At 40.0% G+C, this 26,463-nt stretch overlaps 1 long non-coding RNA gene across 3 annotated transcripts; it reads left to right on the top strand.

The window, feature by feature from the left end:
• Positions 1 to 14,875: 14,875 nt before the first annotated feature.
• Positions 14,876 to 24,451, top strand: LOC139106976 (uncharacterized). 3 transcript variants are annotated; one of them, XR_011546444.1, is made up of 9 exons: positions 14,876 to 15,123; positions 15,751 to 15,894; positions 16,537 to 17,165; positions 17,247 to 17,497; positions 17,590 to 17,830; positions 18,171 to 18,329; positions 19,029 to 19,440; positions 22,914 to 23,126; positions 23,244 to 24,451. It is a non-coding gene; the product is annotated as an uncharacterized lncRNA (long non-coding RNA). The 3 variants fall into 3 exon arrangements; XR_011546446.1 differs by having other exon boundaries at positions 17,247 to 17,521; XR_011546445.1 differs by lacking the exon at positions 14,876 to 15,123 and adding an exon at positions 15,168 to 15,501.
• The last annotated feature ends 2,012 nt before the right edge of the window (positions 24,452 to 26,463 follow it).

Here is a 26,463-nt window from a genome sequence, read left to right as displayed (position 1 = left end):
CTACATGTTTAATGCAATATTACATGACGTAGGAACATATGTCAAAAAATAGAGATTAAATGCCAAAATTTATAAACGTCCGAATAATTTTGTGACCGACTGTATATGACAAAATAAATAAATATAAATTGTTTAACTACTTTTTTCCGATAATTCGATTTAAATCATTTTATTGCCATCTTCAGCGTTTCGATGGGAAGGTAATATTTTTTTTACTCATTAATGTAATATTTAAAGTCTTGCGTTTTTTTTTACTATCAAAATAATAAATTACGTGCACAAAAGATTTAAAGGTAAGAGATGTCCGCGTGCACTCATTAGAAAAGTTTCGCACCGCGTTACTGTTTCGTGCCTCTGTAAACTACAGCTGCGCCATTAATCTTTCCAGCTAGGCAATTTGTCTGACAAGTTGTCAAAGCAAAAATCTCGATAAAAACTCTCATCATTTTTCAGTCAGATCGCCATTTTTTTTAAATCCGAACTACTATTAACGAGAGTAATACGTTAATACGTTACGCGAGAACAGCGTGTATAACAAACTGCGGCCGCAATATAAATGACAGGTAAAAGGATATGGTTCGCATTTAGACGTAAGATATATAACTGACTATAACTGACTGAGTTGAAATAGATGTTGGTATGAAATACGTGCACGCGCCGAGTCGCATGATAAGAGACTCCGCCAATCCGCTTTTCGGGAGAAGAATAGTTTCCAGCTGCTCGGCCGAGATATTGCTTAGCGACGAAGAAGATGTCGTGGATTGTAAAGGATTGCGACAGGGCTCCACTTGTTGAATCGTTTCGCTCTTCCGTTTTGAAAATTCGCCCGCGCGGTACGGTACGCTCTCACGGAAATTCCTTTATCCCGCGGTATATTCGTCGTAACGAGATCGCTTTGGATGGCGCACCGTCGTATGCATACGCCCTAATTTCGAATCGTTCGTGTCTTAGCCGAGTAAGGAGGGTATTCCCAGAAGAAGAGATTTCTACGGAAAAGCTATTCGCAGCCTCTGGTTATTTGACGAGTAACCATTACTTCAGAAACTTATGACTGTTCGTTATCCTATGAATACTCATTCCGAGAACTTGGAACGATCGTTAAATGATTTTTGACACGGAAATATCGATGCATTGATCACGCGTCGCTGTTTCGTGCCCTTCGACGTTAATTCTCCGACGGCGATGTCGTACGCGAAACAGAGAGGGAGCCGAAAAAGTTTGAAAAATATCGAGCATCCTAAATTATGAAGATAACGTTCAGGAAACTACGGCTACGTAAACTATATAAACTGTAAATTGGTGCTAAAATGCAGACGGTGAGACCGGGTAACAAGGTGCTCCCGTGTTGGGGCTACCAAATAGCGTTAATTGAAATTTATGAAAGTGGTCGCGGGAGACGGCCAAGCACGTACGCGACAAGTATAAAAATAAAAAGTATCACGAGGTTTTCATCCCTCACTCGCGTGAGAGCTCAAGCCGCGCTAGAACAATCTATCGCGAATTCTCCACTTTTTTTTTTTTTTGCGCCCTCGTTGTAAAATGCACCTGTTTCTCATCGGCGTGTATGTTCGAAAATAGCGTGGCGTCTAATATATCTCTTTCAGTAAAATTCGCGGTATCACGATAGATACCTTCATTATTCAAAATATATGAACAAAATGATATGTACGTTTATTACGTTAAAGTGACATGCACGAGGCGGTTTGGTGCTATTTAAAAAGAAAGTCTGTCAGTATCTTTTCTCAGTGTTGTTTAACGTATTTTTTTTTTCTTTCTTTATATATCGTATTTTGCTTGGCAAGCAACCTCATTAAATCTTTAGATAGTTTAGATGTATCCATAACGGTTGAATCGATGCTAATCAATCACTGTCGGCTTGCGCAACACACTATCGCCGTGGCAAAAACGACGAAGAATAATTAACCGCCGCTCGAAACATCCCTCGAACGTTTCGGAGATTAAGGTTTCATAGAGATCACGCTGTTAGGAGGAATATAGGCGAAGGTTAATGAGTGGTCGTCAAAGAAGACAAAGACAAAGGTGGAAGATCTGTTGATAGTGTGGCTAAACCGGGCGACAAGGACGGTAATTTAATCAAGCATTCTATGCGCGCTGAACGTGGACATAGTGTTATTGTTACACGGTAAGTGATGGAACATGAGCGTCAATTATGGAACTTAGACCAGATCTTAGACCAAAGTGCAGCATCGCAGAATGCTACGCTGATAAAACCCCAAAGGCAAAAATATATCGTTATTTGTGGCACCTATGGTGTTCCAGAAAATACTAAATCAATTAAAATTATTCTGATAAATTACGAAAAAAGGAAAAACATGAAATATTTAACGTCAGGATTGATCAATGTGCTCCTAGCGAAAATAAAGCCGCAAGATCTTTTCTATTTAAATTACAAGTTATAATTCTCATCCAAAACGAAATCAAACTTTATGCTATCTTGACGTTTTATTCTCTTAACCAATTAAGCCGATCAATATTGCAGCGAACACTCGGTTTAGCAAAGTGAAGACGGAGCGCGATAAATTGTACATTACATATTTGTCATCGGGTTTATAAGCTATACTTTACGCGAGCTAAGTTATTTTTTTTTTCTTACAGATTTATTTATCCTTGGACAAAATGCAAAAAAAAAAAAAAACCTCAAAAAGCCTTCTCTTCGACAGCTGACGTTAACAAAATAAACGGAGATATCAGTTTGCGCTTTAAAGTAATTATTCTCCCTGACACAATTCCATCTGCGGCCAAAACTATTTCTCTCCTACATAGGGATATATTACATTATAAAATATGAATTTCGATCTTAATAAAAACAAATATAATGCGTATTGCTTATTGGATAAAATAATAATTCCCTTGATTGTTACATTATTTAATTTATAGATATTAATTTAAAAGAAAATTTATATGTCTCTCTTTCTCTCTTTTAATTCTTTTTTCTGATAAAAGTTCTTGTTCAAAGCGATTAAAAGGATTGAAGTTGACAAAAACAAAAACAAAAAAAAATCACAAATTGGAACAGTTTAAACAATTTTAGTTATAATAAATTAATGATTGTAATTACGCGTGCAGGCGTTACTTTGCACAATTGTCGTATAATTATAATACGTCCCAGCTGTAAACATGTTATTTTTCAACCCGTATTATTGCTACGCGAGCTTTGCTTGCTCAGTTCATTTTTGTAATTTCACATTTCCACAATGCTACGAACCACCAGCTATGTAACTTCGGATCAAAGACGTAAGTCTAAACTACTCCAAGCGAAGATTTACGGGAACAATACGGGCTATTCAAAACGGTAGAACGATTTCTCTATCTCGTTAGAAACTTTGTTAGAGGGGAACTTCATTAACGCCGAAATATGTAGCAGTGCATGACTACGTTGAAACATTTTCTAATTAATCCGTCAACTGCATTTCTACGAGTTGAGCGTGAAATGTTTTGGTGCGTCAAAATAGTCGTCTCTTAAAACGTTTTTGAACCAGAACCGAAAGGGGAAACTCCGAGAGAGAACGTGTTAATATTTTACGCGTTGATGTTCGTTTGAATATTTTATTGGGCTGTCCGGTGCATGTGTTTGTAAACGTTTCAACGTATGACTGGCCTTAATTTTATACTATTTTACACATTGCCAATATGTGCAACGTGCGCGCAAGCGGCCGGTATATAAAAACCCTTTATATGTAAAATAACAAATAATCGTGAAAGCCTGTGGTTTTGACCTCTCGCGTGACGCCGCAGTATGCATCAGGGCGTAGATAAAACTTAAAGAATTCTAATGTAGATTCTAATGAAGATTATTATGCGACGGAAAATACGGCATGCCTGTATTTTTCAGATAGGAGCAAAGCGACGAATGTGCCGTTGCATACCTAAATGTGAAAGTTACGCAAAAGCGCGTAATTTTGTCTGATTGTGAGTGAAAAATGCATTCATTCTCCAGCGCTTCCCTCTTTTACATTACTGCATATTTTCTCTTTTCCTCTATTATTTCGTACACGTAGTTCGCATGTTGTTCCAAATATAAGAATGCGTCTTGAAGCGATATTTTCTGCGTTATAAAATCAACGAGAATTAAAATTAAGTTTCACAAATTCACACTTTCAACGTATCCCGTGAATCAAATCGCGCGTTTCTTTTCTTTCTTTTTTTTTTTTAAGATTACTAGAACAAATCATGTATGTGCGCGCTATCTCTCAGAATATTTTAATTGCTTTTCTTTTAAAAAATTAAATCGACGGTTTAATCTGTTACTTTACTTATAGAAGTAATCTAACGTCGATCACGATTATTCAAATATTGTCGCTAAAAGATTCAACATGTTAGTTTTGGATCGGATTTATATGAGATATAGACGAAAAAATTAGTTATTAATAGATTAATCAAAAAATTAAATCGACGGTCTAATCTGACATTTTACCTCAAAACCTTCTCCTTGACAGCTGACATTTACTCTCGCTTGGCACAAAGTGAGAGCCAAGCGAGAGAAGCAATCAGCGTCGTGGAAAGAGGCAACAATGAATTTAATTCTATTTTTGCCACAAATTATTTTAGATTTTTTTTTACTGTTTAGAATTTTAAATAGAAAATCGAAAAGACTGAAGTCGTACGCGTCGAGGTTTATCGAAATGAGGGACAAATTTACTAAGAGGTACGTCATATTTGCGTGAAATAACGAGACTAACGAGAGAAAAAGAGAGCGGCAAAAGAGCTTGCGAAGACAGGACTGATACGTATGTCCACGTCGTTCCACGACGCTCGTCCAGTGAAATCTCGTTTCGCGGATCGTAGCCGTTTCGGTACGGCGACGTGACGTACCCGGCAAGTTATGGTACTTTGCAGTAAAAAGGAAAAGATAATGGAAACTGGCAAATAAAGTTCGCGAACAGGACCAAAGAAAAAGAGTTAATCCGTATATTTCGTACGACAAGCATACGCGATTTTCAAAGTCGCACTTCCCGCGGCTTACACACGGCGTGGCACCCTTCGGAAGGAGACAGATCTTCGCTTTGTATTTCCCGAACATTAATTTAATTTATTTAGAAATCACGAGCATTTGTAGGAAGAAAATTAAAGTCGTGGGTAAAAATAACCGCGTCGATACCATAAATTGCTAGGTGCTAGCGATAAAGACGAGAGTTCCTAACCCGAAACCGATCGTCTCCTCCACTTTTTTCGTCGCCTACACCTGCGGATATGTTATATGCATCTAAAGTCAAACGTGAGAATTTTTTAATAGAAAAAAAAAAAAAAAAGAGAACTATTTCGCTTTATGTTGTTACAAAGGACGATTGAGCCGCCGACGTATCAACACAACGAGGAAACTGTTTACCGTCGTCGAAAACTTTGAATTGCATTTGTGCTACGATCTCGCTTCTGCAGACTCCGAGGCAGGCTATCAAACGGCAATGTCGCCGAATGAACGAAAAGTACCACAAAGGGGACGAACGGACGAAGCTCATCGATCAAGGGGGATCAAGGGGTCAACGACGATACGCCTTTGGCGCAAAAAGGACGTGCATCGTACAGCACGTTCACGTATCTCGGCGCCCCCTTCGTTCCGGGGAGAGATAAAACGCGCGAAAAGCCGAGTGCGGCACACTCACTTAATTGCGCACGCTACGCACACGTGTACGTACGCTAACGCATTATGCTAATCACTCGAGATTTATCGCGGAGACGTTTAAGAGTTAAGAGATTAAGTATGAAATACTGCCGCCTCTGCCGCCTCCGCCGTCTTCTAGAATATCATATGCGCGACGAACAGCACGAAAGTCTTGTAGGACAGGACTTAAATACGACGCGCTTAAAGCGCTCGTTGCAATTTTAACTCCCAATTTATTTTCCCGGGATTTGTCGAAGGAGAGGAAAGAAAGCGGGCTGAAAATTATTTATCAATTCAGAAAAAGCGCCGCGCTGTATAATTAAATGTGTAAGTCGCGTTAAAAAATGTAAACTACATTTTTGCCGTCACAGGGCATATCCATTTATTTGTACAGAACGTCTCTCCGCAAAGTGTAACCCACATTTTTTATTTTTCTATTATTTTTTTTTTCCCCTCCCGATTATTGAAAACGGCGAGTAAAAGTTGCGAGTCCAGCGTGAAAGCGCGAAGATTTCTTAGTCAAGCACCACGCGTTGATAGTAATCAGCGAACGAAGAAGAAGCGAAATAACGCGGTGACACGCGAGAAAAGGAAAAACGAAAAAAGGATGGTAAAATAGCGAGAGGCGCGGGGACGGGAGAGAAAAATGCGGGGTGCCCGCACGAGGGTTGTTATCGATATTAAACGAGCCGCGTGTCGCGCGCTGCGCGACTCCACCGTGGGTTCGTGTCGGCTTGCTATCGTAATAACACGCTGCCGTGAGCATACGCGATGGGGGTGGAGAACGGCGTCGAGCCGTGAGGAGAACGGGACCAACGACGGCAAGTAAACGAAGAAACAAGACTGCACGAGTGCGGGGCACGCGCTCCGTTTACGCACCGTAATTGACGCTGATTAATGCCCGCCGCAGTCGAGCTTTGATTTAATTCAATTTCACCGAAGCTTATCTGGTTGCGTCGCGAATAACTGTTGTGTCAATAATGGGTAAATGAGAACTAAAGAGATGAAAAAAAAAAAGTAACCGTAATTTCAAAAGCATTTTAAAGCTCCAGAACACTTTTTTTATTATACAAAAAGAACCGGGGAGGTAGCTAAGAAAGGCAAAATTTCGTTTTAAAGTTCCGATTAAAAGTTTTGATTAAAGTAATTTAAAGTAATTTCCAACGCGGCTCTATTAAGGATTAATATAATGCACTGGGCGAGATAAGAAGAGACAGTTTAACGTTTTAAAAATAGTGCAAGATATATGAAATAATTAGATGCTTTAAGAAAAAAACATTTAACGCCCGTAATGTTTTTAGTTTAAATATTTTTTGTGCCAATCACAGATTAATATTTATTATTGAACAGGATCGTGAAATTATAAATAAATTGCATTTCATTAGACGCAGTTCAATCTGTTCAGAGTTAAAATAACGGCGAGGAGAAACAGAATGGGGATGGTAGTCGAGAAGAGGAAGAACCGTAAGAGTTTAGAGACCGGCGAGATAGAGTATACACATTAGCCATTTACCGCTGATTAAATTTCCGGTCGGTGCGCGCACGACAAACAGTACGAGCGACGCGAAACGTTCAACGTTTGACAACGTCGTATAACGACAACGTTCGTCACTTAAAATCAATCACGGTCTAGCATTTCGCGCTGTCCAGTTTTAACGGGTCCCAAGCACTTGTAATATAACGGATAACGTAGCTAACAGTGATGCCGAGAACCGCAAACCTTTGTACCGGCTGTAACTACGGCATTTCAATTGCATACAATCGGTAATCGTTGGTTTTGAAGCATCACTAGTTTCGCGATTATAAACTTCCTTTACTGGAAAGTCGAGAACGAACGCTGCCCGTCGAGGGAGCACTTAATACCGCGCCGGTTCGTGCATCGAGGCGGTTTTTGTGCATTTGACGAGAGTCATCACCGAGTCTATTAATTTCGATGAAAATCGACAAATAAAAAGTAAGACGAAGGGATAAAACGTATAAAATCAACGAAATATACTGCATTGTTCAAGCACCGAGGTGCATCGCTACCTTTCTAATGCCCTGTTACCACGATCATAGCCGACACGATCGATTCCCGTCGTTCATTTTTCATGGTGAATGATAACATAAATGTTAACGCAAGGGTAATGAACTCAAATACGTCGGTCTAAACGTAAGCGATCGGCGTTTGCGAGTCGGCAAATCGACGGTCTGCATACACGAGTAAAACGCCCGACTCTACCTGAAAGATGCACCCGAAGGGAGAAAAGTTCGCAGGCAAATGGGGAGGGATAGATACCGTAATGGCTGGAATGCTTCTAGTAAACTGGCTCGCAAATTCGAATCTATTTGTAACGAAGAAAGAAAGAGGAACGAGAGGAGAGATAAAAAGAGGCGCATTTATTATTCTCCCGAGGGGCAAGCTTTTCTCAGAATTCAAGAAAATGCCGTGACAAAAGGCTTCACGTCAATACAATCTAAACTCACTTTAACGAAATTTAAAATGATTGCCGGGCAATATATTAAACGCGGAAACAAAGTGGAAGGAAGAGAACAAACCGCGAAGCGCATCTGCGCGGCGTTTGACGTTGAATATTAAATTAACATGTGATCTATGAGCGCCGCGCCATTATCATCGAGCGAATTTATCATCCTGATCGAGATACTGTAATCTGGCCGCACTAAATGCAAGAACCGCTACATTTATCAATGGATACCGCGACTGTCACGATGGTGTCCCGACGACACGTCAAATTATACGACCGCCGCAACATTTCGCGATCTCGCTAAGTGCTCAAGCACGCGTACACGACTCTCGAAAAGAAAAATCCGCATGGTAAGATATGTGCATATATCCGGGACATAAATATTTAGATTCGCCCGCGATTTCCATAGACGGACCACGCGGGCGATATATTCAACTGGCTCGAGAGCGGCGGTTACACCGCCGTAGCGTAATTTTTCTTCCTTCGCGAAAACGAAACGATCGTTGTTGCGCGTCGCGATGAGGAGGGAGAACAAGTAAGACGGAGGAGAATCCGATGAAAACACCACTCCGAGATAACGTTCTTTACGGTGCAATCTCGAGGTCGGCGGAAAAGAGGAGCGGCCTTGGTCATTATGGTGGAACAAAAGACCGAAGGAAACTATCGCGAAAACGTTAACCGGCGGAGACGACGACGTCGTCGTCGTTCCGTGATTCGCAAGATACACGGCGATGTGTACAAGCGAGAGCCAGTTGGCAGACATGTTCGCCGACAGACGAGCGTCTTTCTTGATAATTGACCCGTTATATGTTACAACACCCTACCGTAGGAAGAAAATTTGGGTCGAGGGAAAAAGAACCGCGTTAATCACATAAAATAATTTACGATTAGATCAAAATAAATAGAAGCGATCGGAATTCGAGACTGATTATATCTTTTCTATTTCTTCCGTCGCCTACCTACATCAATATTTGTATAAAAAGTTGTCATTTATTTCGGATTCCACGTTATTTTTCGCCAAGTATTACTAATTGTAATATAGTATATGTATATTAAACCCGACCTACGTAAGTAATTAATGTCGAAAATATTAATATGATCAAACAATTAACAAATAAATACTTTTTTTTATATAAAAGGTGGGATGATAAGTCGAAGGAGGAAACTTTTCTCCGCATATTTATGTCACAGATGCATAGTTAATTTTACGAGATACTTCGAGTGGGCCATTACATGGATATTGTTTAACATTCAAAAACAATTAGGTATCTAAACACGCGAATATCCTATTAATTAAAGCTCTCGATCTTTTATGTATCGCATTAAAAGCGTGGATATCTAATATATTTTATGCATATCGGTAATGTTTGACATATCGATTTGCGCTTATCAGCCTTTGTTTAAAACGTTGAGCTTGCATAGATACGGATAGAGGCTAAATGCGGCGCAAAAAAGTAATTGAACGCGGTGCGCTGTTCTCACTGGTCCCCAGACGCAATTAATCATCGAATATCGCGGATACGTTCCTGTGTTATTTATCGCCCCTTTGAAATGCACGCATTGAATAAATTTCTTATTCATGCGACATGAAAAATTGCCGCTTAATAATCTCACTCGGGCGCAATACTGACATAGTTTCTCAAGAGGATTCCTATACTCATTTGGCTCTAGCTTTGAGCAGCCTTAATTAAATTTTCTTCTAGATTTCTCGCGACAATAAAAGCCCGCATTTTTTTATTTATTGATTGAATTTAAATTAATTAGGTCTCAAGCTATCCTTTCATTTGATTACGTCTCGTGTATCTCCCGCAGGTCACGGATATGGAACCCATAAAAGGGAAATAACAATCATATGATACGCAGATGACGCAATTAATATCTCCAGAAATGAAGACAAATTGCAGACTGCTGCACCGATTTCACCTAACAGCCGAACGATTTAATAATAAAAATATCCGTAAAAAAAAACAAATACTTTTAAATACAGCAAAAGAGCTCATTACGATGAAAACTGGCTATCGACGATCAGATCAACAAGCATCTGAGCAGAAAATCTAAAACTCGCATCTATAAAATGTGCATCCGGCCTATCGTGACCTACGTCGCGAAAATTAGGGATGACACGCGTAAAACAAAAGTTGTAGCGCGCATCAATGAAATAAAAGTCCAGTGAACTATCAACGGAAATAGCCTGCGCGATAAAATGATACCCAACACGGAAATAAGAAAGAAGTGCGAAACACAAAATGTGGAGATGAATGAGAAAAAGTCGCAGAGAATAGAACGTGCATGTAGACCGCATAGACGACGACAGAATCGCAAAAATAACTCTGGATAGAAAACCAATACAATCTAGAATGCCACCAGAAAGATCACCGAAACGCTGAACGTCGACGTCTCAAGAGGCGAAGTAATAGAAAAACAAGCTACACACAAGCCTACATCAGGAGGAAGAATTAGAAGAAGAAAAAAAAGAAGAGTATCTCGCGCAAAGAGCAACAGGGATAAGTTCTTTAATTGAGTTTCACTTTAGCGTGACGTAAGTGTATCCATGTAACGTGAGGATAATCCCATTTTACTGTTAATGCTCGTTGAATAGTTTTGCCCCAACTTCGCGACGTCGCTATATAGAACGAACGAGGTGCGGAAGGGCAAAAAGATGGGAAAAAAGGAGCGAGGTGCAATCGTCGCGGTCGGTTTAAGAAGAATCGCTGGCGCCGGGCATTCCCGACGACGTCGAAGCGAGAATAGTGGCGAGGAAGGCGTAGAGGGACGAAAAGAGGTACGCGAGCAGGAAGTACGCCCTTTCCTCCAGATGGAGAAATATTACAGTCATTATCGCGGTGCCACGAAAGTTTGGCCGAGTCGGTCCTTTCCTAGCCGGTGAACGCGGGTGCGCGCGAGAAAAGCTGGCAGGGAAACTGTGTTTTATCAAGCGCGACTCACCCCTCCCGCACATAATATCCTGTCGATGTCTCGTCACCGTGTTACCGTCCGACAATCCATAAAAATAACTCAATTGCGCGAGCCCGTCGGTCTCGGGAGAAACAAAAGCTCGCAGCGAGCGAATTACCAATTCCGCCGGTTTATTGAAACTGTCGTTTAATGGAATGATTTTCTTTGCGCTATAAAACCTTGCGCAATTCCCACTAACGCGACTCTGCGCGATTGTATGAAAAAATTACCGTCGGATATTATCTCCCTAAACGCCGCGATTTTCATTAATTGGCGGCCGCAAATTCTAAATGTTCGCGCGTTGTTATTAATTTAAAAAAACCAGACACGCGGTTCTGATTAATGCGAGAGATTTAAGGCGTTCGAAAAGATGTTAAATTTATTTTAAACTTTAGAATAAAATTCTATGTTTTTAATTATCTTCATTTTATGTATGTGTATTTTAAATCGAAATGTACAACGCAAACGCAAGTGTGTATCTTGCAGGTGCACACATCGCCTATCAGATATTTGATATAGTGGATATACAAGTGTAGAATTATCCCAATTAAAAATATTCTCAATTTGTTTAAAAAAGCTCTCGTCCATTAAACGATTCGCCGCGAACGAAGAGCAAAATTGTTTCGAGCCGAAAGAATCCGTCAGAACAAATGTCATGTAACTTCGATTCTTTATTTTCCCGCTTCGTCATCTTTTACGTTAAAGTTTAATTTTTTTTATCACGTAAAACGCAATCGAATATACAATATGAATATGAAAATACCTGTTTTCAATACTGTTTTATTGTTGTAAATAGATTTGATTGTTAATATAGAAAAAATTATACACATGTATAATTGTTAAAGTATTATAAAATATGACAAATATTTTTGTGAAATAATTATCTCAGGTACATGACAAAATGTTCCGATCAGTTTCTAACGCAAAGTATAAGTAAAATACAAATATTGTGGCACAAGTAATACACATATATTTAAAAAACAAAATTGATAATAAGTAGAATGCGTTTGTGAGATTTCACACGATCCTAATTCGAAACACGATATTTCCCAGATAACAAAAATTTTCTTTAAAGCATACGCAATTATTCTTGCGTGATATAATTACCCGTACGTAATGTACATAAATGTATATATATATAGTTTTTAATTAAACAATATAACTACGTTCAATAATAATAATTAGTTCATTAACATAATAATAATTATACTAAATTTTTAATTACACGTAAAATAAATTTAACTTTGTAAAATCTCACACACTTTTGCATTCTAATGTGTTTGTAATGTTCAATGAATAATACTTCTTAATTTTGTCTAACATGCACTCGTTATTTTAAAATTATTATATGAACAATTTATAATTATATTTATACATAATTTAAGACCTTAGTTACGTAAAAAAATTTTTCATGAAATGTAGATTTCAATTTATTATTTATTTTTCTTTAATTATATGCGTACTTTTCAGAACAATGACATTTTATTCACGTACTAGTTTAAACATTTTTATAAAAGCGTATGTATGCATATGAATATGTTAATATAAAATTGAAGCTTGTGTGAATACATGTAAATACTAAAATTTTTAGCAAATCTAAAATACTACTTGAAATATATGTATATCATCTACATAAAAAATTACATTTAATAATACATTTAATAATACATTAAAAAATTAATATAAATCTACACGTATACATGTAACACCTAACAAAATGTTCATGACAAATATTATAAACGATAGAAACTGTATCGTACTAAATTAAAAAAAATATTTTTTACGTAACACGTCATAAAAATTAAATTTCGTAAATAAATTAAAAAAAAAATTTTAATTACTAGACTTTCATTGAACATTAATAAAGACTCATATGTATTAAACTCACCGGTAACGACGTGTAGCGGCGGAATTATGTCGATGTCACTGTAACATAAAGATAAAATTTCGATTAGTCTACTATTTAATTATTTCTGCAACTGTTATCAAGACAATAAAATAATCGGAATAAATAGGAAAAAAAAAAACTATTAAAAAAAAAAAATTATATTTACCTCAAGGTTGTTCCGCCGAGGCCTGAGTCCACCCTGGACCTCCGCCTCCTCTCAGGATGACACTGGACATTCACAATCCGATCACTTCCTTTCTTGCAGTATCGTACACTCGAAAAGTCCTGAGCTCTCGAAACATATCCTAAAACAAATCGTACGAAAATAGTCTTTTTTTCCACGAGAAAAGCCGTTACGCGAGAAGATAATTATTTCACTATTGTGGCGTAACGTTTTGCGTTTTCGTGTCTCGAACAAAAGCGTCAGTTACTAAAAAAAACCGCACGAAAGTCTTTATTCTAGGCATGGCAACGCGTGATATATTCAACTCGGGCTTATCCATGTGAATAAAATAAATAATAAATCAAACGTAACGAATTAATTACCAACACTTAATTCTGCTGATGCTCGATGCTCGTTAGTCCTGATTTTATTCTAGACGTTTCGGACTGTTTCTTCCCGGCACATTCACAATTCCTGCACAGAAAAATAAAGTTCTAAAGTCAGTTACAAACGAGGTTCACACTTTCCGTGGCTGCTTCTCTACGACACTTCCAATCTTAATCGCGAATCCTAGGAACAATGACGATATACTAATTGCCTTACTCGGTTGCGCACTCCCGATTTGATCTTCCTGGTACACGACGAGGATGCTGTTGCGTCGCGGTAAGGGCAAGTAATGCGAAAATTACAGATGGCGATACGTACCGGTGAACGAAACAAGCGATGCGGACGAGACTTCCAACGGCGAACGGAATCTCGGGATCGACGATGACGCTACACCTGTTGCACCACTTCCATCTACGTGCACTTGGCGTTTTACTCGACGGAGACGTCCTCGCGGTTCGTCGTCGTCTCAACTGCTCACGATGGCACGCTACGATTCGAAAAAGCATTGAGAAACGACGAAAGCGGCAGTGGACACTCGCGGGTCACGATATTCGCGAAGTAACGAATGCGGACGTCCCCGCACCAATCCCCTCTCCCCCCCCCTCGCCAACCGACTGATCGAATGCGCTGAATTATTCGTGGCTCGGCTCGAAAAGGGGTAATCATTGCACAAAAGTCATACTTGAGACCGCTGAGTGATAAATATTTTAAGTATATATTTACGCGTCCACTGCAATCGTTCTTACTTTAAAGAGTCGCGACGCCGCGGTTCCTTCCTGCCGGTTCTTTCCACGGCCATGTTCGTCACTCTAGAGTCTGGACGAAGAAACTCAGCCACCATTTTAGTCAAGTTGACGAACTACGACGAATTACAAATTGACGACTAACTACCGAAAGGTCGTCCGACGAAATATTTACTTGGAAAATCAAGCTACTCGCTTCCCGTGAATTACCAGATAATCAGCAAGCAGGCTTAAGTTCGATGAACGATCGACGCTGTTGCGTTTCAGTCGCTCGTTTGCGAGTGCGGGTCTCGTGCGTTCTCTCTCAATCATACTGCTCTCTCTGTCTTTTTGGCGGTCGCGGGACACGTACGTACTTCGTTGCTTCGACTTGACGCACACCACGACAAGGTCACCCACGCTAGCTGCGTCGTCGCAAAACGAACGCAATGTCAGCCGGTCAGTATACACTCAAAGGCAGATATGGCAATTGCTCCGACGACGGCGGCTAGCGTACGTGACCTTGCCGTGGTGTGCGTCGAATCTCACACGAAAAGCGTGCGTACATATGTCGCGGAGCGCCGATCACCGAGGACTGAGCGGGACTGGCCCCCACCGCTACCTCTCCCGTTCTCGGCGGTGAAGGGAGGGGATGAAGACGGAGAAAATCACATACGCAAGCCGCCGTCGTCGCAGCTGACGCCTTATCCGCCTTAACATGTACATGACGTCACCTTGAATTACGAACTGACCATTTCAAGTAAAACCAGCTGACTTCTCAAAGTTCTCAAGATCGTAATGTACCCCAGGCGTAGAAAGTTTTGACCGTAATATCCCGTTATGGAATAGGTGCCATAATTAATAAAGAAGAGGATATTGAAAGCTCGGAAGGACGTGTCGACCGAAAGCATCGTAGGACTGAGGTGAATAATTGACATATCGTTTTGCACCTTCCGCGCGAGGACCGACAGCGTACGTCGTATGTGCTCCAGCTCGGGACGAGGTGGGACGAAGGACGTGGCGGGTGCATTTATTTAGGCAGCAGTCAGCGCAGTTGCTGGTCTAGTTCAGAATTTATCTCTTTCTGTCTTAATGTGCAAGAAGAAATAACCTCTAAACTAGTGCACTAACTGCGCTGACTGCTGCATAAACGAATGCACCCAGTGCGTAGCCTAATCGGTTATCTCTGTAATGTACACCGGCCTCCCCCGCCCTTCGCCTAGCTTTAATTATTCACCCGAGCATCATCTTGACTGTATGCACAGCGCCCAGGATTCCACGGACGAGTCGCACTACGATACGTATGTATACATCGATAAAAATTCATCGCGAATCCAATTGGCGTCAGAGAGACTCGTTCAGAAGACCATCGCGATTCTGGATGGTTCTGAGCCCAGAGCAGGCTTCAATTTCAGTCACAATTGAACGAATCTTGCGATATACTCTGTAATTGTGTAGCTAATACGTTGAATTCTTAACATTAAATAGGAAGTTTGATATTTTTTGTTTCGAAAAAAATGGTAAATACATACATTTGTATTATTCCACAGATCAGTATGATGAGTTGCAGCTGAAAGATGAAGGTTTCAAAGGGATATTGATGAATCCGAACGTTAAAAAGACAAATATAGACAGTGTAAAGACTATATTTTATAGTTTTGTCTGATTGTTATGTCGACTTTTATTCTTAATATGTAAGTATATAAGTACATAATAATATTTGGCTTCAATAAGTTGGTTTTGATTCATTGCTTTACTTTTAATAAAAATTATTTTCTATTTCTATTAACTTAAATTAATTAATTTTTGAATTATATTAATTTTATTACAGAATCTTTTTTGTTTCAAATTTTTTTTACAATGTTAATTTTAATAACAAAATGTAAAATGAGAACTACCACGAGAACTACTTAGAGCTGCAGTTAATTACTGAAAAGTTAAATACAATTAGTTAATTAAAAACTATGTACTTTCAGAGAAATTAATCAAATAATGCACGATTAGCTTACACAAGATAAAGAAGCCACAGAAACATTTTACAAGATTTTTAATGAGTTTAGAATTAATTTTTTATTTGCGAAAATTTAATGAATCCTGTAGTATCAACGCTAATTCAATCTTTAAAACTGGACAACAATAATTTGAGATAATACAGTTAATAAAGCATGTAAACTTTTTGTTCTTTCTTTAACTTACTAAGTACACGAGAATTTAAACTTTTAGATCAACTAAATATAGCAATATCTTGTTAAATCTAATTTCATATATATTTTGTCGTTATGTACCTAGGTCAAATAAATCCTTAAGTAAATTAAATTTTTTTTTTTTTTTAACAGGAAAACCGTTTTCGTTTGCAGTGAAAACGAAGGAACAAAATAGTTTGTTTCCAGTCGCACCGTTACTCTTCTCTCTATTGCCGAAATGAGTAATCTCGCATCGCGAAACAGCAGGTCCGCCCCGGCGGCCACATACGAACCCCCTTTCAACTCTCAGACACGCTTTGTTGCCTTCAGGTCTAAAGAACCGCTCGTCCGCATAGCTCGAGAATGCGTCGTCTTAGACCGCGTTTCACGGGTTGAGAGAGACCCGACGTTGTGCCCGCCTAATTCGAAACTACATATTTAATCCTGGGCAAACTCTTCGAGGGTTGCCCGGGCAACCGGCAAACACAAAGAACCCGCCAGCCGCGAGAGACTCAAGAACTCGCGGTAGCGGTTGCCAGCAGCCCTGAGGAACTGCGTAAAGTAGAGTACGAAAGAGGCCCTCTGAACCAATGTGAATGACTAGCAACGGCAACATGAACTAAAGAAGCCTAGAAAAAAAAGCTAGGCTAGAGTACAAGCTATTGTCTTTTGATTCTCATCTGCGAGATAAAAATAAAACTTTGAATTTCTCGAACATCTCGAGGAATCTTAAAGATCGTCTTCAGGAATCTATACTTAATGCTCTTTCAATTTTAATAATAGTAAATATATATTTCCATACTTCTAACGTTATCAACATTATTTTTAAAGAAATTAGCAAACATTAATGTTCTGTGTTTTAGGACTTGCATATATGAGACTCGAGACACGAAGCACCTGTACGATAATGCACTATTGGCGAGCACACGCGCGGCGCCATGACTATGTCTCGAAAGTGTGAGAGAGGAAACGCTGATGGCGCGTGGCGAAGGGTAAGGAGCTAAAAGGGTTGCGAGCTATGCTGCTCTCTGGCGTAACCCTTTTCCCACATTACCCCGTTCTTAGACGAGATGCGCGAACCAGATGTCTGCTCGCTCCTTCGTACGTGAGCATGGTATAGCCACTTATACAAACACAAGTATGCACGTGTATGCACACATACGCGCTTATAACGATAAGACCTCATACATGCGTTTGCACTGACAGAGACTGCGAGGTTTAATCTCGGCCCGATGAGGGCTGCAATTTTGCGGAGATGACCGACGCCAGTGCAACCCTCTCAAGGTGGATTACAACGGGATGGATACCAGAAGACGCTTCGAGGAAAATAATATGTTGTCACATAATCTACGATCAGTTTAGACTCATAAAGCATCAGTTAACAAAAGTTAATAACGTAAACCGCAAAGAAAAAAACCGAAGAAAAGAATCTTCGCTGGAAATTACAGTGAGTGACTATTCACGAATGCTATTTTTAATCGACGGATAATTACAACATTTCTATGCAGTACTTTATATAATTATATTATATTAACTCTTAGTTTTAAAGAGTGCAAGAAACATTTACCTTTAAAATTTTTTCTTATGTCAAATCACAAAGTTTTCTTCAACATTTAATCTTAAATACATAAATAATACTTTAACTCTTTAACAGAATTTTAATTTGATAAGGTCTTTAATATTATAGTTTTCAACTCTATGCTTACGATATCTTGTTGCATAAACAATATAAATATTTTGTTATAGTGATAAATTATATTATGTATAACTTTTATTTAAATAAATAGAAAATTGAAATGTGCATCGGAGAGTTAAGGGCTGAAGCAACGGTTCGCAAAAGACGTCGCCCGCACGCAACAGTATAATTCCTTCCCAACGGAAATTCGTTGTCGTGATGCAAACAGCAGACGCCGCCACCACTGCGAAGTCCGATAATTGTTTCTACGGTATGGTATTGTCCCGAGTCCACCATATTTTCATAAAACTACCGTGCCCTGCCGTGAACTGCCATATATTTATTACTATTATTAGAGTACCTTACAATTAGCGGAGATGGCGGCAACTTTCCTGAGCTTGGCTCGGAAGGCTCCCGGCCCAATGATCATATATATAACATTGCAATATAATGTAACAAAGATCAGATTCAGTGCAAAATCAACACGAATATTCTCTCTTTTTTTTTTTCGATAACTTTAATATATGAATTGTTACTTGCAGATTATTGTATAATTAAAATTGTAATTTAAAATACGAAATTAATTTTGAATATAACTGAAAATAACCGCTATTTCACATTACTTTAATTACTTTAATTTCTTACATTAAAATAAATGTAATTTTAAATTTAAATCTAGATAACTCTTTCATAAACGGTGCAGAATATTTTATTATTATTCTGTTTTTTTTTTCTTTTTTGTTCATATTCTTTCTTAAATGCAGTGCTTTATTTTTAATAACACAGAGACTTTTAATATGCGTAACATAGAAATAAATAGTCTTTTTGTCAATTTGATTTTTGAGATCTATGATAAAGAGAGAAAAGGAAAGAGAAATATGCAATGTCTGATTGATATATATATTCATATATACATATATACGTACAAAATATTTATATATATATATATATATATATATATATATTTCAGCTTGGACATGGCTATGTGATTTTCACGCAACGATGCAGCACCCTGTGAGTGGAGGAATATTCTCATCCATCAGAGCAGGATACTACGTGTACGACATTAGCAGCACTTAACGTACACGGAGCGCTGATTCAGATGACGGAACAGTCCAATAACGAAATCTTCCATCACAGACGACACTAATGCCGCGAGAAATAATTGGATTCTCTGTAATTCTGTCGCCGATGGCCTAAACGACATCCCAAACGACGCACCGCAGAAACGGTTGCTGCCCTTCTTGATTAGGGAGGATCGACAACTTCTGAAAGCGTAGGATCAATAACGAGCAGCAGCGGAACGATAGTGTGGACCATCGGAAAAGACACATTCGTATCAACCTCGACGATTCTGCGAGATCTTCTAAGATGCTCGATTGGTGGGTAAATACGACCATTAGTCGCGGATAGGCTACACCGTTCGCGGGATCAGGGATTAGTGGAGACATTAGGAATAGATTGCCGATTTGCACGGATCCCTACGGTGCTCCCTTAGGATTAGAAAGGATTACGCGCGGGTTAGGCCTACGATCCGATCGAGATTCCGATGTTCGTGGAGAGATTGGGAGCGTATCAGGATAATGACCTCGACGTAGAGCATTCCGACACGGCGCCACATCTCTTTTCTCTTCCTCCTCCTGCTCCTCCCGGTTGGTTACTTCTTTTCCTTAGTATCTATTCGTGCGAATAAAAGAATTATGGGGTCGTTCAATTTCTTTTATACTATTTATTTAATCACATGACTTTCTGATTGCTATACATGCGCATTTTTGTTAGAAAAGTTTAATTATTGCGCTTATTATTTTACATTTAATCTTTAAGCGGCAGAATAATGAACCCAAGTAACCAATTTATATTTTTAAATATAAGTTAATTATAAAATCGAGTTATTATTAGACTGGAGGTATGGTTGGTTTTAACGTTACGATCCGGATTACCATGATGTATTCGCGGTGTCACTTTAAGACACATTGTAAAAGACACGCGACGATAAAAAATGTGGTAATGGCATAAAGTAGCATCGAGCAAAGGAAAATAAGTGCACGCGTAGCATACAGACGTTGGAAGCTGAGAACCCGCGTTCTACGGATCACTTTTAATATTTCCGGTGATATCTTTATCCTTATCTGCCTCCTCTTAGCTCGGCCGGTTGAACCTTCTTCTCTCGCACGGTGATCAGGTACGCTGGCGTCGTCGAAACTTTTCCAATCGGGCCGAAAGTTTGTTCCGGTAATTAAAGCCGCATGAATACTCGATGGGCTTACCTATGTCGGTTACTTTCGCCCTTGCTTACTTTTGGGATCCGTCGGAGCGAAGAATAGTTAAAGACGAATCGTCAATTTCGTTCGTGTCCCGTTTCTGACCCGGCTCACGACCATCTTTATCGCCGAGAAAAAGACGGGAGGAGGAGAGAAATCTCCGTTTCCGGCTCCACCGCGCTCGGCAGGCTGCAGATCCGGCCTTTCGTCACCGCCGACTATTTTATGAATCAGTAATGAGGAGTATAATTTGATGTAAATCCACGCCGCGTGTCGCTCGCTGTAACAATGCCATTTACAATTCGCTCGCTAATAGCTAAATAATGTAGTTTATTTGCCATTAATATTAATATTAATCAAATAAAACCAAATTTATTCGCGATTGATGGAGTTAAATCGAAAATTGATTGAGCTTTTTTATTGGTAGAAGAAGCTGACCGGAAAAAACATATCGAAATTGTATTAATTAAATCCGCTATCATTTCCGTTGTGTAATAATATTTGCTACGTAGGTTAATATTAATATATTGATAAATTAGTAATAACGGCTGCGAGCGTGTAAAAGAGCGAACGAGTTACGAGGATCAAACAGGTCGTATCGTATCAATATCGGCGGCCTTATCATCGCGACCGATATTTGTTCTTGCTCGTTGCCCCTTCACGATTACTTTCTTCCGAATGGGATTCGTTTCGCTTCTTTCTCCCCTTTTGCATGCGCGAGTTACCGCTATCGCGGCGCGGCAAAAGCTACGTTAGCTGCTCTCTCCGCTTCTCTCGGCGACCGCGGCAGTTAGATTAGGCGAAACTGCTTAAACTGCTCCCTAGACATCCCTTCATTAGATTCCGCGCAGCCGTTACAGTACCACGTGCTGCGAGAACCGAAGCTACGCCGTTTTGCTCTCTCCCGGTCGTCGTGTGCCGCTCGGTTGCATTTCGAATCTTCGATCGGTCGTCCTCTCCCTCGCGTCACGCTCTTCGCTTCCCGTGGCCGTCCCGAAGGATACGTCCGAGGATGTACGAGCAATTTGGACGCGTGCGCTCTATTTGGCCTGAACCATCGGGAACGAATCGTTAACTCTCAGATTCACGTTATTTCTTTCTTTACGTTGAAAGTAACGAAATGTTTGCGACTGCGGAATACGCGAATGCGCTACCGCTGCCAATAAATCGCGAGCAACGTACACAGATAAACATCTACTTTGTAAAAATAATGTACATTTCGGTATGGCATCGTATAAAAGGGGGAGGGAGAAAATAATTGAGCAAACCGGAATTTTGTGTTCGAACGTAAACGCTGATGATTCTAATTATTGGTAAAAACGGCGTGTTCAGTCGAAAAAATACATTTATATTCTTTCGGAGTTTTAATACGCTCGGATAAATCTGCGAAATTCATTTTCGCGTGTAGTACAAATGTCAACGAGCGTACTGTGAAAATGTGCACATTGATACATTTCTACGTGCACTTGTGGATTGTATATTGAGAAATTAATGGGCACAATGTGACTTTATTTACATATCTCTTGGTAACATTTGTCATCACGCATGACAAATATTACTGGGTGATTAATTAATAACTGGATACAGTAGAATTATAACGTTTTGAAAACATTCTGACTTACAAGCGGGGAAAGATTGCATCGGCGATGATACAGTTCGGTTAAAATAATTTTAATTTTTCATGTTTAGACGAACGAAAAGAATCACGCGATAAATAAAAGAACATTTTAATGTTGAATATTAAAGACTATTTAATTAACCGCCATCGTGTTCAGGCGTCACGAGCGCCACGTCGTCGAAGCTCAGCGACGGTCGCGGGGGGCGATAGATGACTCTAGCGCGCCGACCAATCAGAGCGCTCCGTGAATCGCCTGATCGCTCGCAGTATACGCGTCCCGTTCCGCAGTTGAGTCTCAACGGTCGCGTAGATCGTTCGTGATCAGGCGATCGATCGTGGTTCCGGGTGAGGCGCGAGAAAATCGCGAAGACCGGTCTTTACCTCGAACATAAAAATTAAATAATTATTATTATGGAACATAAAAATCAACTATTGAGATTCACCGGCCACGCAGAGAGCGTCACTTTTCGAGACGGATATCGAGGTATCTGCGTGCGTTATGCGTATCAGTAGTCGGGCGACGATACAGCGAGCGTCGAAATCTTTCTGTCGGTGAGCCGAAATCTCTCAAGGTCGGTCTTATTGCGGAGCTTCGAGTGCGTGGTCGTGTTGATATTCGCTCCGCGATCTCGTGTACTTTTGACCGCGGATAGCACAGTGTCGCGTATGATGTCGTCGACGCGAGAACGAACGATAGTTTTTCGCACTTTTCTGTTACTCCACTCATCGCTCTGTGCCCAGTTTCGTGCGTAGAACAAGTGCTCCGGGACGGCAAGGTTACGCGGCAGGTGGAGGAGCGTCCGACGTAAATTGCGCCGCGCGTCTGACATTACCGACCCGCTTCACTCGTCATCTCCTTCGGCGTCGTTCAACGGATTTCGGTGACCGCCATTGTGAGAGCTTGAACTCAGCACCTCGCGCGTCTTCTCCGTCGCGGCTGAGATTCGCAGCCAGTTTCAAGGAAGTGACTTTTTAGGAGCTCGAGGAAGACAAAGTGAGTGGGGAACACCTCATCGCGGCCCGTCTCATCCGCCGTTTCTCGGCGTCGTTCGTCCCCGCCGATGGAGGAACCAACGGGAGTGCCATGGAATATTCCGCGAGTTACTTGTGCACCGAAGGACGACTCGACGCGTCTGAGAGGAGGAGCAGGCCCGGGACGGGCATCCTGCATCGGCGGAGCAACTCTTAGGTGAATATAAATTTTTTTTATAAAATCTTTATGAAATAAAAACTTTTATCATTTTTGTTTTAATTATTTTATTAATTGATTTACGTGTCTACATTAATATATTTTTTTATGTTACAGTCACCGGCTGAACTCAACAACTCCGCTGACGCTCATGCAGATCGGTAAGTTGTTCTAGTATTTTTAAATTCGTACATGCATCGAGCTACTTTGTCCGTTTAAACCGTAATGCACAACTGTTATGTTATTATCGTGTAATTTCTATCAACGGAAATTATGAAAACGCTCTCTTCGCACATTACCTTCATTTTCATTCACAACATTATCTCCATATTTTTGAAAGTTTCGGAGTTGATCCAATTCTCCATCGCTACCGGCGTTAAACACTCCATTATTGCGCTTTTTATATACAATGGATTATGTTTGCTTTTATCGATAACTACACATTTTTTTTTTTTTTTTTTTTTTATTGAGTTATTCGACATTATGAAAGAGGTCGATATATTATCCAGGCAATTTTCCCCAAATGAGGTAATTTTCTGTTTTGCCGTGACCGAAATATTAATACAACATAAAACAAATGTCGAGGTGCATTTGCTGTTTCTCATCGACTATTCTAGCAATTAATATAATTTGATACATAATGCAAGCGTCCCCGGTTACTTTACGCCACTGTCGAATTTTTCGTCAGTTTCAATCTGCATGTTCATTTGTGTTTCTCTTAATTAACATACAATTATGTTTTTGTTTACAAACGCACGTACCAAATTCCCAAGTTATTTAGCTTCCAACGTTAATAACGATAGGTACATACATATGTATATATCAAAATAAGAAAATTACGTTTTATTCCATACATTATTTTCTGCTTCAATTTATTGTAAATTATTTCAACCATTTTTTTTTATTTAAATGAAAACAGCGTGCCCGTAATAAACCTTACTAGTTTTATAAAATCGATGTTACAACGTAACAAAGTGAAATAGCACAATTAAATCATTTATAACCTTTTCCACCACACGACCTGTTCACTGTCCGCGTGAATAATGATCCGTGTCAATGACGTATAACTCCGCGAAGTATGAATTATCGTAGACGAGCGGGTTTGAAACATACGTCGCATGAAATATACATATGTACGTAATAATAATAATAATAATACTTAAAGTCTTAATACTTATAATTCCCGAGCGGAAATAGGGTGGGCAAATTATCATTGTTAATACGTTAAGTAGCTAGAACTTCTTCGGTTACGGTCCGTAGGTTACATCGACGTAAAAATCCCTTTCTAGCGAAAGTTCCGAACACTCTTCGGGCACTTACCGCGATCGAAACTCTTCGACATCAACCGCGCCGATCCCGCGTCGATCGTACTTGCCGGGCGAAACGAGCGCGTCCGTGTTCCGCCGTAACTACGAATCGATTCTCGTTTTTCCTGGCTTCTCGACCGGAACGAAATCGGCTCGCCATCGTGCCGTGAACGCCCCATTGCATTTAGCCGAGAAGGAACCGCAAAGAGTACGACATCTCGCCGTCCCTCCAACATCCGGAAAAATCGGCGGCAATGGCGTAACTAGGTCCGCGTGACTATAAGACACTGAGCTATTTAAGAGCGTTCTCTTTTCTCCCCCCGCGCTCCCTTTTTGCAAGCCGCTCAAGTTTATTACGATTAAAACAACAACGTTAAGAAGCTAATTAATGCCTCGCCATACATATTGATGGGCGAATTAATTTCACTCTTCTAAAAGCCTTGCGTCCCAAGCGCCAGCAACTCTTTTCTCCCTTCGGTCCCATCTACGCCATTGAACGTCGGCTCTCTGGCGATGCGGAAAAAGTTGACGGCTCGTTTTGTCTACGTAGTTAGGTGTCTTCCGATGAGCAATCTTGCGGCCACGCATCGTTACGGCAACGTTTCTAGCTGCGGGACAATTGCACTCTTGCGGCGCGTGTAATGATCATGGCATAACTCGCTGTAGACGAACGCTCGCTCGACGTGCGAACAGCTCGAACGTGTGTGTAATCTCAGAAACGTAATATTAAATTAGCCGCGTATTTTTTAAATTTTGAATATAACTCAAGCTCGGAATACCTCGCGCCGAAATCTTTAGCCCATCCGAACGCCGTGGATACGAGATTTATTATGAATGACAAAAAAAAAAACATCTATTTGCAAAAATATAAAAATCTTTGGCACATCTCGATCGTGGGTAAGGAAATAGAAGGAGAATATGGCGCGTTGGTAAGTGGATTCGTTCCGAATACGGCATCTCGGAGATATATGTATGTATATGTAAAAACCATGAGCACGCTCCTCGAAAACCTTCGTGAGACACGTTACGAAGAAACTCGAAAATAGAAAGAGTTGCGCCGGGGGTAACGTCCAATAAACCGTGCCGTTTCTGACTCGCGAACGATGAATAGCCCATTTTTAGGGTATGCAAAGAATGAGATACAATCTGCTGTTGCATTTTCGAATGTAGATTTAATTAATAACATAACTCACACGTTGAATGTTGTCGGTAAATCTCTTTGTTTCACGGGCTACCGTACCGAGCGTTAAAACTGTGATTTCAGCGAATTAATCGCGTATCTCTATTTCGCGAATAATTGAAAAACGTAGGGCAGAAATTGTCAAGTTGGCGAGGATGTAGCGATATTGAATTTGGAGTATTGGCGAGACGGTGGGTCCTCATAGAAAGCAATACTTGGTGACAGCTTGACAAAGCATGCGAGGGAGGTTGATAAAGAAGCGACGTAAATATAATAAAAAGGGAATGATCGAAGGGAATTAAATTGGAATATAAATTTATGAAAATGACAATTTTGCCATGCGCATAAATAAAAAAATTGTAATTCGTTTTTTTTCTTTTTCCTTTTTTTTTTTTTTATTTTATTTAACATTGTGCCAGTTAATCGGTGATTTAATTTTTCGCATTGCGACTCCCAAATTCTCAATTTCCAGTTTATTTCAGTGAAAGAGAAAGAACCATTTTGCTGCATTATTTAACTATTTTAATCTGGGAAGCGCAGCACGCAATAAGCTAATGTGTTTTACTTAATCATTTCTAACTTTAATGGATATTCTCGGCGTAAAAGTTTTGGCGAAAATGGAGGGTTCCGAATAACACTTTACACTCGACGCCGTGTCAAAATATTTTGTATCGCGCGGGAAAGAGAGCATTGCGTATTGTCACGAGTTCGAGACTCTTTGTATACCGTCATATAACGTTAATGGAACGAGCGTCTCGCCCGTACACACGAATAAGGCGCATTGCAGATGATAGCGCACGCTACCACGCCGCTGCCAAGTACATGTAAAAAAAAAAAATAGTGGAAGCGA

Source organism: Cardiocondyla obscurior, linkage group LG12 (genome assembly GCF_019399895.1).
Source record: "Cardiocondyla obscurior isolate alpha-2009 linkage group LG12, Cobs3.1, whole genome shotgun sequence".
Lineage (NCBI taxonomy): Eukaryota > Metazoa > Arthropoda > Insecta > Hymenoptera > Formicidae > Cardiocondyla > Cardiocondyla obscurior.
This window is presented reverse-complemented; position numbering and strand designations above follow the sequence as displayed.